Source organism: Ranitomeya variabilis, chromosome 4, assembly GCF_051348905.1.
Source record: "Ranitomeya variabilis isolate aRanVar5 chromosome 4, aRanVar5.hap1, whole genome shotgun sequence".
NCBI lineage: Eukaryota > Metazoa > Chordata > Amphibia > Anura > Dendrobatidae > Ranitomeya > Ranitomeya variabilis.
The window spans coordinates 336,619,847-336,635,179 of record NC_135235.1 but is presented as its reverse complement, the minus strand read 5'-3'; the positions used below and the strand labels follow the sequence as shown (position 1 = coordinate 336,635,179).

Sequence of the window (15,333 nt, the reverse complement as noted above, 5' to 3'; positions counted from 1 at the left end):
AGGTGTATAATGATTAAAGTCTCAGTCGCTGCTGTCTGTGTAATCAGGATTGGTCGGCAATCCTCTAGTCAGATAATTTGTAGAAACTTAAAAAAAAGTGGGGTTTCAAGTACAACTGGTAACCAACTTATGATTTTACTGAAAAAATGCTTTGTCCCAATTAATTTGCACAGCACTGTATTTCCATCATTTGGGCTGATATTCACTGATATACACTGCTCAAAAAAATAAAGAGAACTCGAAGGCTATGTGCACACGTTCAGGATTTCTTGCAGAAATTTCCTGAGCAAAACCGGACATTTTCTGCAAGAAATCCGCATGCATTTTTTGCGCGTTTTTGACGTGTTTTTTTTTTTTGCTCGTTTTTGACGTGTTTTTTGCACGTTTCTAACGCGTTTTTTCCAGAGCTTCCCAATGCATTAACCCCTTAAGCCCCGAGGGTGGTTTGCACGTTAATGACCGGGCCAATTTTTACAATTCTGACCACTGTCCCTTTATGAGGTTATAACTCTGGAACGCTTCAACAGATCTTAGCGATTCTGACACTGTTTTCTCGTGACATATTGTACTTCATGATAGTGTTAAAATTTCTTCGATATATCTTGCGTTTATTTGTGAAAAAAACGGAAATTTGGCAAAAATTTTGAAAATTTTGCAATTTTCCAACTTTGAATTTTTATGCCCTTAAATCACAGAGTTATGTCACACAAAATACTTAATAAGTAACATTTCCCACATGTCTACTTTACATCAGCACAATTTTGTAACCAAAATTTTTTTTTGTTAGGGAGTTATAAGGGTTAAAAGTTGACCAGAAATTTCTCATTTTTACAACACCATTTTTTTTTAGGGACCACATCTCATTTGAAGTCATTTTGAAGGGTCTATATGATAGAAAATACCCCAAAATGACACCATTCTAAAAACTGCACCCCTCAAGGTGCTCAAAACCACATTCAAAAAGTTTATTAACCCTTCAGGTGTTTCACAGGAATTTTTGGAATGTTTAAATAAAAATGAACATTTAACTTTTTTTCACACAAAATTTATTTCAGCTCCAATTTGTTTTATTTTACCAAAGGTAACAGGAAAAATTGGACCCCAAAAGTTGTTGTACAATTTGGCCTGAGTACGCTGATACCCTATATGTAGGGGTAAACCACTGTTTGGGCGCATGGCAGAGCTCGGAAGGAAAGGAGCGCCATTTTACTTTTCAATGCAAAATTGACTGGAATTGAGATGGGACGCCATGTTGCGTTTGGAGAGCCCCTGATGTGCGTAAACATTGAAACCCCCCACAAGTCACAACATTTTGGAAAGTAGACCCCTTAAGGAACTTATCTAGATGTGTGGTGAGCACTTTGACCCAACAAGTGCTTCACAGAAGTTTATAATGCAGAGCCGTAAAAATAAAAAAATCATATTTTTTCACAAAAATGATCTTTTCGCCCCCAATTTTTTATTTTTCCAAGGGTAAGAGAAGAAATTCGACCACAAAAGTTGTTGTGCAATTTGTCCTGAGTACGACGATACCCCATATGTGGGGGTAAACCACTGTTTGGTCGCATAGCAGAGCTCGGAAGGGAAGGAGCGCCATTTTACTTTTCAATGCAAAATTGACTGGAATTAAGATGGGACGCCATGTTGTGTTTGGAGAGCCCCTGATGTGCCTAAACCTTGAAACCCCCCACAAGTGACACCATTTTGGAAAGTAGACCCCTTAAGGAACTTATATAGATGTGTGGTGAGCACTTTGACCCAACAAGTGCTTCACAGAAGTTTATAATGCAGAGCCGTAAAAATAAAAAAATCATATTTTTTCACAAAAATGATCTTTTCGCCCCCAATTTTTTATTTTCCCAAGGGTAAGAGAAGAAATTGGACCCTAATAGTTGTTGTGCAATTGGTCCTGAGTACGCTGATACCCCATATGTGGGGGTAAACGACTGTTTGGGCGCATGGCAGAGCTCGGAAGGAGCGCCGATTGACTTTTCAATGTAAAATTGACTGGAATTGAGATGAGACACCATGTCGCGTTTATAGAGCCCCTGATGTGCCTAAACATTAAATCCCCCCACAAGTGACACCATTTTGGAAAGTAGACCCCCTAAGGAACTTATCTAGATGTGTTTTGAGGGCTTTGAACCCCAAGTGTTTCACTACAGTTTATAACGCAGAGCCGTGAAAATAAAAATTATTTTTTTTTCCACAAAAATTATTTTTTAGCCCCCAGTTTTATATTTTCCCAAGGGTAACAGGAGAAATTGGACCCCAAAAGTTGTTGTCCAATTTGTCCTGAGTACGCTGATACCCCGTATGTGGGGGGAACTACTGTTTGAGCGCATGGCAGAGCTCGGAAGGGAAGGAGCGCCATTTGGAATGCAGACTTAGATGGATTGGTCTGCAGGCGTCACGTTGCATTTGCAGAGCCCCTGATGTACCCAAACAGTACAAACTCCCCACAATTGACCCCATATTGGAAACTAGACCTCCCAAGGAACTTATCTAGATGTGTTGTGAGAACTTTGAACCCCCAAGTGTTTCACTACAGTTTACAACGCAGAGCCGTGAAAATAAAAAATCCTTTTTTTCCCACAAAAATGATTTTTAGCCCCCCAAATTTTTATTTTCCCAAGGATAACAAGAGAACTTGGACCCGAAAAGTTGTTGTCCAATTTGTCTCGAGTACGCTGATACCCCATATGTTGGAGTAAACCCCTGTTTGGGCGCACGGGAGAGCTCGGAAGGGAAGGAGCACTGTTTTACTTTTTCAACGCAGAATTGGCTGGAATTGAGATCGGACGCCATGTCGCGTTTGGAGAGCCCCTGATGTGCCTGAACAGTGGAAACTCCCCAATTCTACCTGAAACCCTAATCCAAATACACCCCTAACCCTAATCTCAACGGTAACCCTAACCACACCCCTAACCCTGACACACCCCTAACTCTAATCCCAACCCTAATCCCAACCGTAAATGTAATCCAATCCCTAACCCTAACTTTAGCCCCAACCCTAACCCTAACTTTAGCCCCAACCCTAACCCTAACTTTAGCTCCAACCCTAGCCTCAACTCTAACCCTAGCCCTAACCCTAGCCCTAACCCTAACCCTAACCCTAATGGGAAGATAGAAATAAATACATTTTTTTATTTTTTTTATTTTTTGCTAACTAAGGGGGTGATGAAGGGGGGTTTGATTTACTTTTATAGCGGTTTTTTAGCGGATTTTTATGATTGGCAGCCGTCACACACTGAAAGACGCTTTTTATTGCAAAAAATATTTTTTTGCGTTACCACATTTTGAGAGCTATAATTTTTCCATATTTTGGTCCACAGAGTCATGTGAGGTCTTGTTTTTTGCGGGACGAGTTGACGTTTTTATTTGTAACATTTTCGGGCACGTGACATTTTTTGATTGCTTTTTATTCTGATTTTTGTGAGGCAGAATGACCAAAAACCAGCTATTCATGAATTTCCTTTGGGGGAGGCGTTAATACCGTTCCGCGTTTGGTAAAATGGATAAAGCAGTGTTATTCTTCGGGTCAGTACGATTACAGCGATACCTCATTTATATCATTTTTTTATGTTTTGGTGCTTTTATACAATAAAAACTATTTTATAGAAAAAATAATTATTTTTGCATCGCTTTATTCTGAGGACTATAACTTTTTTATTTTTTCTTTGATGACGCTGTATGGTGGCTCGTTTTTTGCGGGACAAGATGACGTTTTCAGCGGTACCATGGTTATTTATATCCGCCTTTTTGATCGCGTGTTATTCCACTTTTTATTTGGCGGTATGATAATAAAGCGTTTTTTGCCTCGTTTTTTTTTTTTTTTTTTTACGGTGTTCACTGAAGGGGTTAACTAGTGGGACAGTTTTATAGGTCGGGTCGCTACGGACGTGGCAATAGTAAATATGTGTACTTTTATTGTTTTTTTTTAAATTTTGATAAAAAAATGTATTTATAGGAACAATATATATATTTTTTTTTTGCATTTTTTTTTGGAATTTTTTTTTTTTTACACTATAACATTGCCCCGGGGGGGGGGGGGGGGGCTTGATGTTATGGTGTAAGATCGCCAATCTGACACTTTGCTGTGCACTGTGTCAGATCGGCGATCTGACGTGCACAGCTCCTGGAGGCTTCCCGGCGCCTGCTCTGAGCAGGCGCAGTGAAGCCACCTCCCTGCAGGACCCGGATGCCGCGGCCATCTTGGATCCGGGCCTGCTGCAGGGTGGAGGAGGTAAGAGACCCTCCGAGCAATGCGATTACATCGCGTTGCTCCGGGGGTCTCAGGGAAGCACGCAGGGAGCCCCCTCCCTGCGCGATGCTTCCCTATACCGCCGGAACACTGCGATCATGTTTGATCGCAGTGTGCCGGGAGTTAATGTGCCGGGGGCGGTCCGTGACCACTCCTGGCACATAGTGCCGAATGTCAGCTGCGATAATCAGCTGACACCCGGCCGCGATCGGCCGCGCTCCCCCCGTGAGTGCGGCCGATCGCATATAACGTACTATCCCGTCACTGGGAATTAAGTCCCAGGTCACCTTGACGGGACAGTACGTCATATGGGATTAAGGGGTTAAATAGCGGGAAAAACGCAAAAATCCGCAAAATTAATGAGCATGCTGCAATTTTTACCGTGATGCGTTTTCTATCGCGGAAAAAAAACGCATCATGTGCTGCATTCTAAATGATGGGATGCATAATGTATGCGTTTTAATGCATTTTTATAGCGAAAAAACGCGAAAATAACGCAACGTGTGCACACAGCCTTAAAGAACAGAATACAACTCCAAGTAAACCAAACTTCTGTGAAATCAAACTGTCCACTTAGGAAACAACACTGTTTCACAATCAATTTCACATGCTGTTGTGCAAATGGAATAGACAACAGATGGAAATTATTGGCAATTATCAAGGCACCCTCAATAAAGGAGTGGTTCTGCAGATGGTGACCACAGACCACATCTCAGTACCAATGCTTTCTGGCTGATGTTTTGGTCACTTTTGAATGTTGGTTGTGCTTTCACACTCGTGGTAGCATGAGATGGACTCTACAACCCACATAAGTGGCTCAGGTAGTGCAGCTCATCCAGGATGACACATTAATGCGAGCTGTGGCAAGAAGGTTGGCTGTGTCTGTCAGCGTAGTGTCCAGAGACTGCAGGCGCTACCAGGAGATAGGCCAGTACACCAGGAGACGTGGAGGGGGCCATAGGAGGGCAACAACCCAGCAGCAGGACCGCTACCTCAGCCTTTGTGCAGGGAGGAACAGGAGGAGCACTGCCAGAGCCCTGTAAAATGACCTCCAGCAGGCCACAAATGTGCATGTGTCTGCACAAATGGTTAGGTCTGAGAATGGTCTGAGTGCCCAATGTCCACAGATGGGGGTTGTGCTCACAGCCCAACACCGTGCAGGATGCTTGGCATTTGCCACAGAACACCAGGATTGGCAAATTCGCCACTGGCGCCTAGTGCTCTTCACAGATGAAAGCAGGTTCACACTGAGCACATGTGACAGACGTGACAGAGTCTGCAGACGCCGTGGAGAGCGATCTGCTGCCTGCAACATCCTTCAGCATGACTGGTTTGGCAGTGGGTCAGTAATGGTGTGGGGTAGCATTTCTTTGGAGGGCCGCACAGCCCTCCTTGTGCTCCCCAGAGGTAGCCTGACTGTCATTAGGTACTGAGATGAGATCTTCAGACCCCTTGTGAGACCATATGCTGGTGCGGTTGGCCCTGGGTTCCTCCTAATGCAGGACAATGCCAGTCCTCATGTGGCTGGAGTGTGTCAGCAGTTCCTGCAATATGAAGGCATTGAAGCTATGGACTGGCCCGCCCATTCCCCAGACCTGAATCCGATTGAACACTTCTGGGACATCATGTCTCGCACCATCCACCAATGTCACGTTGCACCACAGACTGTCCAGGAGTTGACAGATACTTTAGTCCAGATCTGGGAGGAGATCCCTCAGGAGACCATCCACCGCCTCATCAGGAGCATGCCCAGGAGTTGTAGAGAGGTCATACAGGCACATGGAGAAAACACACACAACTGTAATAATTATAGGGGATAAGTCAGGAGACTCTTTGCGTGGAACAAGACAACTACAGGACACAGTTTTATAAGTGGTAAAGTCTATATTATCACACGGTGATTCAAACAGATGCAGAGAGAAACTCAAGTCCACAACACTTGGTGTAAATATTAAACACAGCTTAGCAGTCTATAGGAAACTTCAGAGGAAAATGCAATCAAGCAGAAAGTCTATGAAGCACAGTTATTCTTGAGGATACTTGACACAAATAAATCCTTGGCTTAAGGTACCTTCACACTGACCAACTTTCCAACGATAACGATAGTGATCCGTGACGTTGCAACGTCCTGGATAGCGATATCGTTGTGTTTGACATGCAGCAGCGATCTGGATCCTGCTGTGATATCGTTGGTCGGAGCTTAAAGTCCAGAACTTTATTTGGTCATCAGATCGGCGTGTATCGTTGTGTTTGACAGCAAAAGCAACGATGCCAGCAATGTTTTACAATGGTAACCAGGGTAAATATCGGGTTACTAAGCGCAGGGTCGCGCTTAGTAACCCGATATTTACCCTGGTTACCATTGTAAAAGTAAAAAAAAAACACTACATACTCACCTTCTGATGTCTGTCACGTCCCCCGGCGTCCGCGCTACTGCTCAGAGCTTCCTGCACTGAATGTGTCAGTGCCAGCCGTAAAGCAAAGCACAGCGGTGACGTCACCGCTGTGCTTTAGGGCCAGCGCTTACACAGTGCAGGGAAGCGGATGCCGGGGGACGCGACAGGCACCGAAATGTAAGTATGTACTGTTTGGTTCTTTTTGCATTTACACTGGTAACCAGGGTAAACATCGGGTTACTAAGCGCGGCCCTGCGCTTAGTAACCCGATGTTTACCCTGGTTACCGGGGACTTCGGCATCGTTGGTCGCTGGAGAGCTGTCTGTGTGACAGCTCTCCAGCGACCACACAACGATGAAACAGCGACGCTGCAGCGATCGGCATTGTTGTCTATATGGCTGCAGCGTTGCTTAATGTGACGGTACCTTTAGTCCAAACACAGATAGATAAGCTTATAAGGCAGTTGAAATCATATCTTAGCTAAACCAGGGAGGCCTGGTTAATAGTCTCAGGTTTTTGCAGAGCAGAAACAGCTTACATGTCCAGCAAATGCAGATGGAAGTAAACACGAGCAGCAGATGAAGGAGGATTACTGGAAACTGGTGTATGCAGCAGGAACTCAGAGGAGAGTAGCAGGATCACCACACAGGTTCACAGCAGCAGGTATATAGCCAGGGAGTAATCAGAGGTCAGGAGCTGGATGCAAGGCAGAATACTCTAGCACAGACTGAAGGCTGGGGTGGAGTTTTATAGCAGGAAGACACAGTGCACATGAGACCAAAGACGCCATCTTGGAAAAGGGCAGTAATGCACAAAAGGTAAAAAATGTTCAGAGTCCTGACATTGCTCCTCCCTCCTCTCTTCTAAGCGGCCTCAGGACAATCCTGGACCTGGTTTCTCAGGGAATCTCTGATGAAAACGAGAAATCATCTGTTAGGCATTCATGTTTTCCACAGGTTCCCAGGAGTCTTCCTCAGGGGGATATCCCTGCCATCTTATCAGATATTGGAGCCGATTCCTGCGAATCCTGGAATCAATAATTTCCTCCACCACAAATTGTTCTTGCCCATCAATCACCACAGGCTGCGGAGGTGGCACAACACATCCCTGGAAGGTATTAGGAGATATAGGCTTTAGTAAAGATACATGAAAAACTGGGTGTACCTTCATAGTCCTAGGCAGCTTCAGCCGGCAGGCCACATAGCTCACAATACCGTTGATCTTGAAAGGGCCAATGAATTTCTGTCCAAGTTTTTGTGAAGGAACGTTTAACTTCAGATTCTTAGTTGCTAACCACACGGAATCTCCTACCTTGAACATGGGTGCAGGTTCACGGAATCTATCAGCCGATCTCTTATAACGTTCTTGAGCTGTGGTCAGGGATTCCTTCAGAACCTCCAGATTTTGTCTTATCGCAGTCAGCCTTTCCTCCACTGCCGGAACCGGAGAATTAATTGGAGACCTAGGTAAAATACACGGATGATAAACCAGATTGGCAAAGAAAGGTGTAAATTTAGTGGAGACGCTCTGAGAATTATTATATGAAAATTCAGCTAATGGCAGCAACTCCAACCAGTCATCCTGCAGATGGCTGACATAGCATCTTAGATATTGTTCCAGCGTTTGGTTGGTACGCTCAGTCTGACCATTTGTCTGGGGATGGTAAGCGGAAGAGAGACAGACATTAATATTGAGTGCAGAGCAAAACCCCTTCCAGAATCTTGAAGTGAACTGAACTCCACAGTCAGAGATGATCTCATCCGGAACCCCATGCAACCGAAAGACATTCTGTATAACCAAGTTCACTGTATCTTTAGCTGAGGGGAGGCCGGTGCATGGAACAAAATGAGCAGCTTTAATCAGGCGATCAACTACCACCATGATTGTATTCATGCCCCCCGATGTAGGCAGCTCCACAATAAAGTACATTGATATAGACCCCCAAGGGCGGGACGGAACAGGTAATGGTTGTAGAAGACCCGTAGGTGCCACATGAGGAGTCTTGTAACGGGCACATACCTTGCAAGAGAGAACATAGTCCTTGGTATCCTTCAGGCAAGTTGGCCACCAGAAGAATCGGCTCAGGAACTCTTGTGTCTTCTGTACCCCCCTGTGACCACCCAACTTGGAGTCATGTACCAACTTGAGGATCTGCAGACGGACGACCTCAGGGACGTAGATACGTCGATCTCTGAAACACATGCCACCCTTAAAGACAAGATTAATATCCACAGGTGGGTTGGCCAGAAATACATCACCTTCATAGGCCCCCCTCACTCCTTCCACAAGTCCTGATCGTGGATAACTCCGATGAAATTGGCATCAGATAGAATGGTGTTGGATGGGGATCCAGGTACGGAATCCGCAGCATGGATTCGGGATAAAGCATCAGACGGTACGAGATAACAAAGTTAAATTGATTTAAAAATAAGTTCCAACGAGCCTGACGAGGAGAAAGACATCTAGCGGATCTAAGGAACTCTAAATTGCGATGGTCAGTTAGCACTATGATCTGTTGTGCAGCTCCTTGCAGATGATGCCTCCATTCTTTGAAAGCCGCAATAATAGCCAGCAATTCCTTGTCTCCCACGTCGTAATTCTTCTCTGCTGAGGTTAGTCTACGGGAAAAGAAAGCACAAGGATGTAGCAGACCCTTCTCTCCAGTTCTTTGGGAGAGAATAGCCCCCAAAGCATTATTAGAAGCGTCCACCTCCACAATGAAAGAAAGTGTTGGATATGGGTGTATCAACAGCGTGTCAGGACTCTGAACATTTTTTACCTTTTGTGCATTACTGCCCTTTTCCAACATGGTGTCTTTGGTCTCATGTGCACTTGTCTTCCTGCTATAAAACTCCACCCCAGCCTTCAGTCTGTGCTAGATTATTCTGCTTTGCATCCAGCTCCTGATTACTCCCTGGCCTTGCACCTGCACCTGCTCCTGTGAACCTGTGTTGGAGATCCTGCCACTCTGCTCTGAGTTCCTGCTGCATACACCAGTGTTCAGTAATCCTCCTTCATCTGCTGCTCATGTTACTTTCATCTGCATTTGCTGGACATGTAAGCTGTTTCTGCTCTGCAAAACCTGAGACTATTAACCAGGCCTCCCTGGTTGAGCTAAGATATGATTTGAACGGCCTAATAGCATATCTATCTGTGTCTGGACTAAGTCAAGGATCTATTCGTGTCAAGTTTCCTCAAGTATAACTGTGCTTCATAGACTTTCTGTTTCTTTGCATCTACCTCTGAAGTTTCCTATAGACTGCTAAGCTGTGTTTATTATTTGCACCAAGTGTTGTGGACTTGAGTTTCTCTCTGCACCTGCTTGAATCACCGTGTGATAATATAAACTTTACCACTTATAAAACTGTGTCCTGTTGTCTTGTTCCACGCAAAGAGTCTCCTGAATTATCCCCTATAATTATTACAGGATAATCTAGCCCTAAAAAAAAAAGGAGACTGCTGGAACAATGACTGCAGAGAGCAGATTAGAGCAGGTGTTTTCCATAATTAGATCACTGCAGAAAGATGTGGAAGGTCTGCAAAAGAAGTTTGGAAGCTTTGAACACAATCAACAAGTGTTTGGACAAACTTTTCAGGACTTAAGCAATCGCATGGCAGCCCAGGAAAACAAACTTGCTGGCATGGAGTCCCAGTATTGACGGGCTTTTCAGGACATAAGCACGCAAATAGCTGCACAAGTGACTTTACCCTCTGGGCAACCGCCACCAGCTAGCCCACCTAAGTTGCCCCCATTCAGATTTAATGGTTATCGCGACAAATTTCGTGGCTTTGTGAATCAATGTATGCTATATTTTGATGTGCATGCTGACCGTTTTCCTACTGATAGATCCAAAGTATTGTGTGTAATAATGCTACTGACCTCACGAGCGCTCGCCTGGGCGAATCTGATTGAGTCTCGTGACCCACGTTTAAATGACTTGGATGATTTCTTGGCCGCTATGGCATTAATGTTTGATGACCCTAATCGCCGTGCAACCGCTGAATCTGCTTTGTTGTCTTTACGCCAGGCTAAATGTTCTGTTATTGAGTATGCCACTGAATTCAGGAGATTGGCGGTAGATACCAATTGGGACAGTTATGCACAATAGCCTATTTTTAAAAGGGGTCTGTCTAGTATTATAAAAGATTAACTAGCTCGCTCAGAGTCACCACAAGAACTAGAGACATTTATACAGCATTGTGTGCGCATAGACATTTGCCTTACTGAGCGTAGGCAGGAGAAATTTGCTGCATATAACCGTATTTCTAACTTTTCCCTTCCTTCCAAAGAGCCTGCAGGTAAAACATCTCGGGAAGTGGAGGAGGTGCCCATGCAAATTGATTCCATTCAGAGACGCGAGATCAATGAGCGCCGGGAGCATCTCCTTCGTGAAAGTCTATGTTTCTACTGCGGCCAGTCTGACCACTTCTTGATCAATTGTCCTAAGTGTCCTAGACGGCCTAACAAGGTGCTATCAGCAATAGGGGAGTATGACAACTGTGATGATGAATCCGACATCTCTGAATGTAGCCTGCCTTTAAACGCTGTATTCCATTCACTTTCTATGACTTCACCCCCCAAGGAGCTGAAGGAAAAGAACTCTCACTGTTCTCTCCCTATTAAGATCCTGTGTTCAGGAAAGTGGATTTCCAGTTCAGTACCAATATCAGCAGGTTTTTGAAATAATAGAAGCATTAAAACGTAACTTTTACTATGTTACTCGATAAAAATGGTGTGTACAAACAGAGTCACAAAGGTGCTAGTGCTACCATACACAAACAACACAAAACGAACGAACCACATATAAAAATCACTGCTTTAAATCATCCCTGGGGACCCATTCATGGCCACCATTGGATACAGAGATAAACTGCCCAACTACAGTTGAGTCCAACGTGCCACAGCCGAGGAAATCTCCCCTACCAATGTAATCTAGTGGACAATGGTGGTGACACTCGCCCCTGAGACGGGGACCACCCGCTTTGATACACTGGGTATGCCTGGGGACGCCTCTCACGGGGCTCCTTTGTGGGGGATGTGAAATACAGTACTAACAGCAGTATACATATGCAATATACCATATATGCAAATCAACATAGGACCCTAGATACCTTGGGTCCTAGATGGACTGAACATTTCCCAAACCGTGGCTAAACAGACAGTAACACCGTTTTCCACTACCGGAAACCACTCAGGGTGTGTGTCCGCAACGGCCGCCTAGTGGGATCTCATATTATGTCCACCTATTCAAAGTATACTCATCTGCTGCTACTGATAGTCATCATACTCCTCGTGCAGCGTTGAGTCTTTCACGACTCCCTGGCGGTTTTCACATACATCCGTCTCGGGGTCTCTTGTTTCAAATATGTCTCCCGACGCGTTTCTTCCTGAATAGATTCATCAGGGGATTATGGCATGGTGATGAGAAATCGCTGGTTTGCTTACTTGCTGCCCGCCCTTATAGCAGATAGTGACCGGCTTTCATGATAGCGTACTTCCGGACGCTGTGGTTCTAGCTTCCGGTCTGTGAGGGCGCGTTCACCTCTCGACGTCGCGCACTCATATAACCGGCCTAGTGTAGCCCATAGATCCTAGTATGTCAAGGCGCGTGCACCTAATAGTGATACGCACAATCTCCCTGGCAACCGGGACGCTCAAATGACATAGCGTCATTTCCGGTATTTCCCCAGTACAGCAAGCCACGTTCTGTGGAGACTTATGCGTACCCGATTATTTAAAGAGTGAAGGCACATTCATGGTTATTCATTCATATTGGACCGCTTACGTCGTGCTGTTTCTCTCTTCTCAAAGATGGGTAAATAAGAGATTACCCTAAAGCCAAAAGATAGGTATGTACGGGTAAATTACACTATCCTCCAAACACTGTTTATACCTCCATGGACCAAGGCCTATTTAGACACCTGAGTATCAGACATACACCCTGACCCGGAATAAAGAAGATACATCCCTACCTAAAGATAATGAGAAAATGGATATGTGGATATATGCTCTATATGGAGTGACACGGCAAACCCTCTAAGTTGGAAATGATAGGTATAGTATTCACTCTTTACCTATCATTTCCAACTTAGAGGGTTTGCCGTGTCACTCCATATAGAGCATATATCCACATATCCATTTTCTCATTATCTTTAGGTAGGGATGTATCTTCTTTATTCCGGGTCAGGGTGTATGTCTGATACTCAGGTGTCTAAATAGGCCTTGGTCCATGGAGGTATAAACAGTGTTTGGAGGATAGTGTAATTTACCCGTACATACCTATCTTTTGGCTTTAGGGTAATCTATTATTTACCCATCTTTGAGTAGAGAGAAACAGCACGACGTAAGCGGTCCAATATGAATGAATAACCGTGAATGTGCCTTCACTCTTTAAATAATCGGGTACGCATAAGTCTCCACAGAACGTGGCTTGCTGTACTGGGGAAATACCGGAAATGACGCTATGTCATTTGAGCGTCCCGGATGCCAGGGAGATTGTGCGTATCACTATTAGGTGCACGCGCCTTGACATACTAGGATCTATGGGCTACACTAGGCCGGTTATATGAGTGCGCGACGCCAAGAGGTGAACGCGCCCTCACAGACCGGAAGCTAGAACCACAGCGTCCGGAAGTACGCTATCATGAAAGCCGGTCACTATCTGCTATAAGGGCGGGCAGCATGTAAGCAAACAGCGATTGCTCATCACCATGCCATAATCCCCTGATGAATCTATTCAGGAAGAAACGCGTCGGGAGACATATTTGAAACAAGAGACCCCGAGACGGATGTATGTGAAAACCGCCAGGGAGTCGTGAAAGACTCAACGCTGCACGAGGAGTATGATGACTATCAGTAGCAGCAGATGAGTGTACTTTGAATAGGTGGACATAATATGAGATCCCACTAGGCGGCCGTTGGGGACACACACCCTGAGTGGTTTCCGGTAGTGGAAAACGGTGTTACTGTCTGTTTAGCCACGGTTTGGGAAATGTTCAGTCCATCTAGGACCCAAGGTATCTAGGGTCCTATGCTGATTTGCATATATGGTATATTGCATATGTATACTGCTATTAGTACTGTATTTCACATCCCCCACAAAGGAGCCCCGTGAGAGGTGTCCCCAGGCATACCCAGTGTATCAAAGCGGGTGGTCCCCGTCTCAGGGGCGAGTGTCACCACCATTGTCCACTAGATTACATTGGTAGGGGAGATTTCCTCGGCTGTGGCACGTTGGACTCAACTGTAGTTGGGCAGTTTATCTCTGTATCCAATGGTGGCCATGAATGGGTCCCCAGGGATGATTTAAAGCAGTGATTTTTATATATGGTTCGTTCGTTTTGTGTTGTCTGTGTATGGTAGCACTAGCACCTTTGTGACTCTGTTTGTACACACCATTTTTATCGAGTAACATAGTAAAAGTTACGTTTTAATGCTTCTATTATTTCAAAAACCTGCTGATATTGGTACTTTTTGATCATTGTTTTTTTGATTCATACAATTTATTTAAGCCAGGCTAGTACAGATTTCCAGTTCAGCTATGATTGACTCTGGTGCAGGTGGCAATTTCATGGATATCGCATTTGCCAAGGAACATGGTATTAAAATTCAGCAAAGAGCCTCTCCAATTACCATGGAAACAGTGGATGGGTCACCTTTAATCTCTGGGCCTGTGGATCAGGAGACCGTACCCCTTGAAATTTTGTTGGAGCCTAATCATCAGGAGCAACTTTCTTTCTTGCTAATTTCTTTTCCTCATTTTCCTGTGATTTTAGGCATTTCTTGGTTGCGTTCTCAGAACCCAATTATCAACTGGGAGACCAAGGAGATTATCTTTCCAACAAGGAGCAACTCAGCGTTAACAGAAGCTGTCCCTGAGTCCACGGCTACGGAACCACATGTACAGGTATCTTCTTCACCTCCAGCATATAAAGAGTTCTCTGACCTCTGTGACAAGAAGAATGCAGATCAACTTCCTCCACACAGGCAATATGACTGTTCCATTGAGTTGCTTCCTGGGGCAGATATTCCTTTTGGTCACGTATACCCTTTGGCGGCACCTGAGCTTCAAGCCTTAAAGGAGTATATTGATGAAAATCTGGCCAAAGGCTTCATACGTCCTTCTTCCTCACCAGCAGGGGCACCCATTTTTTTGTAAAGAAGAAGGATGGGACCCTGAGACCCTGTGTTGACTATCGGGAACTCAATAAGGTAACCGTACGAAACCGTTATCCTTTGCCTCTGATTCCCGAATTACTGGAAAGAGTCCGCCACGCTAAGGTGTTCTCTAAGATGGATCTTCGTGGGGCTTATAATTTGGTGCGTATTCGTCCAGGGGATGAGTGGAAGACAGCATTCAGATGCCGGTATGGACACTTTGAATCTCTTGTGATGCCCTTCGGGCTTTGTAATGCCCCTGCAACGTTTCAACACCTTGCTAATGACATTTTCAGAGATTTGTTGGACCAGTTTGTGGTGATCTATTTGGACGATATTCTAATCTTTTCTGACTCTCTACAGGAACATGAAGAACATGTCAAAGCTGTTTTAAGACATCTGAAAGAGAACCATCTGTATATCAAGCCGGAGAAATGCGAGTTCCATCGTTCTGAGATACAGTTCTTAGGTTATATCATCTCTCCCCAGGGGCTGAACATGGAATCTGGTAAGAT

The 15,333-nt window shown here is 44.7% G+C and overlaps 1 protein-coding gene across 3 annotated transcripts in view; it reads left to right on the top strand.

Moving 5' to 3' along the window:
• Window positions 1-15,333, top strand: part of TMEM25 (transmembrane protein 25) — a 122,673-nt gene that overhangs the window by 71,202 nt on the left and 36,138 nt on the right. The window lies entirely within an intron of this gene.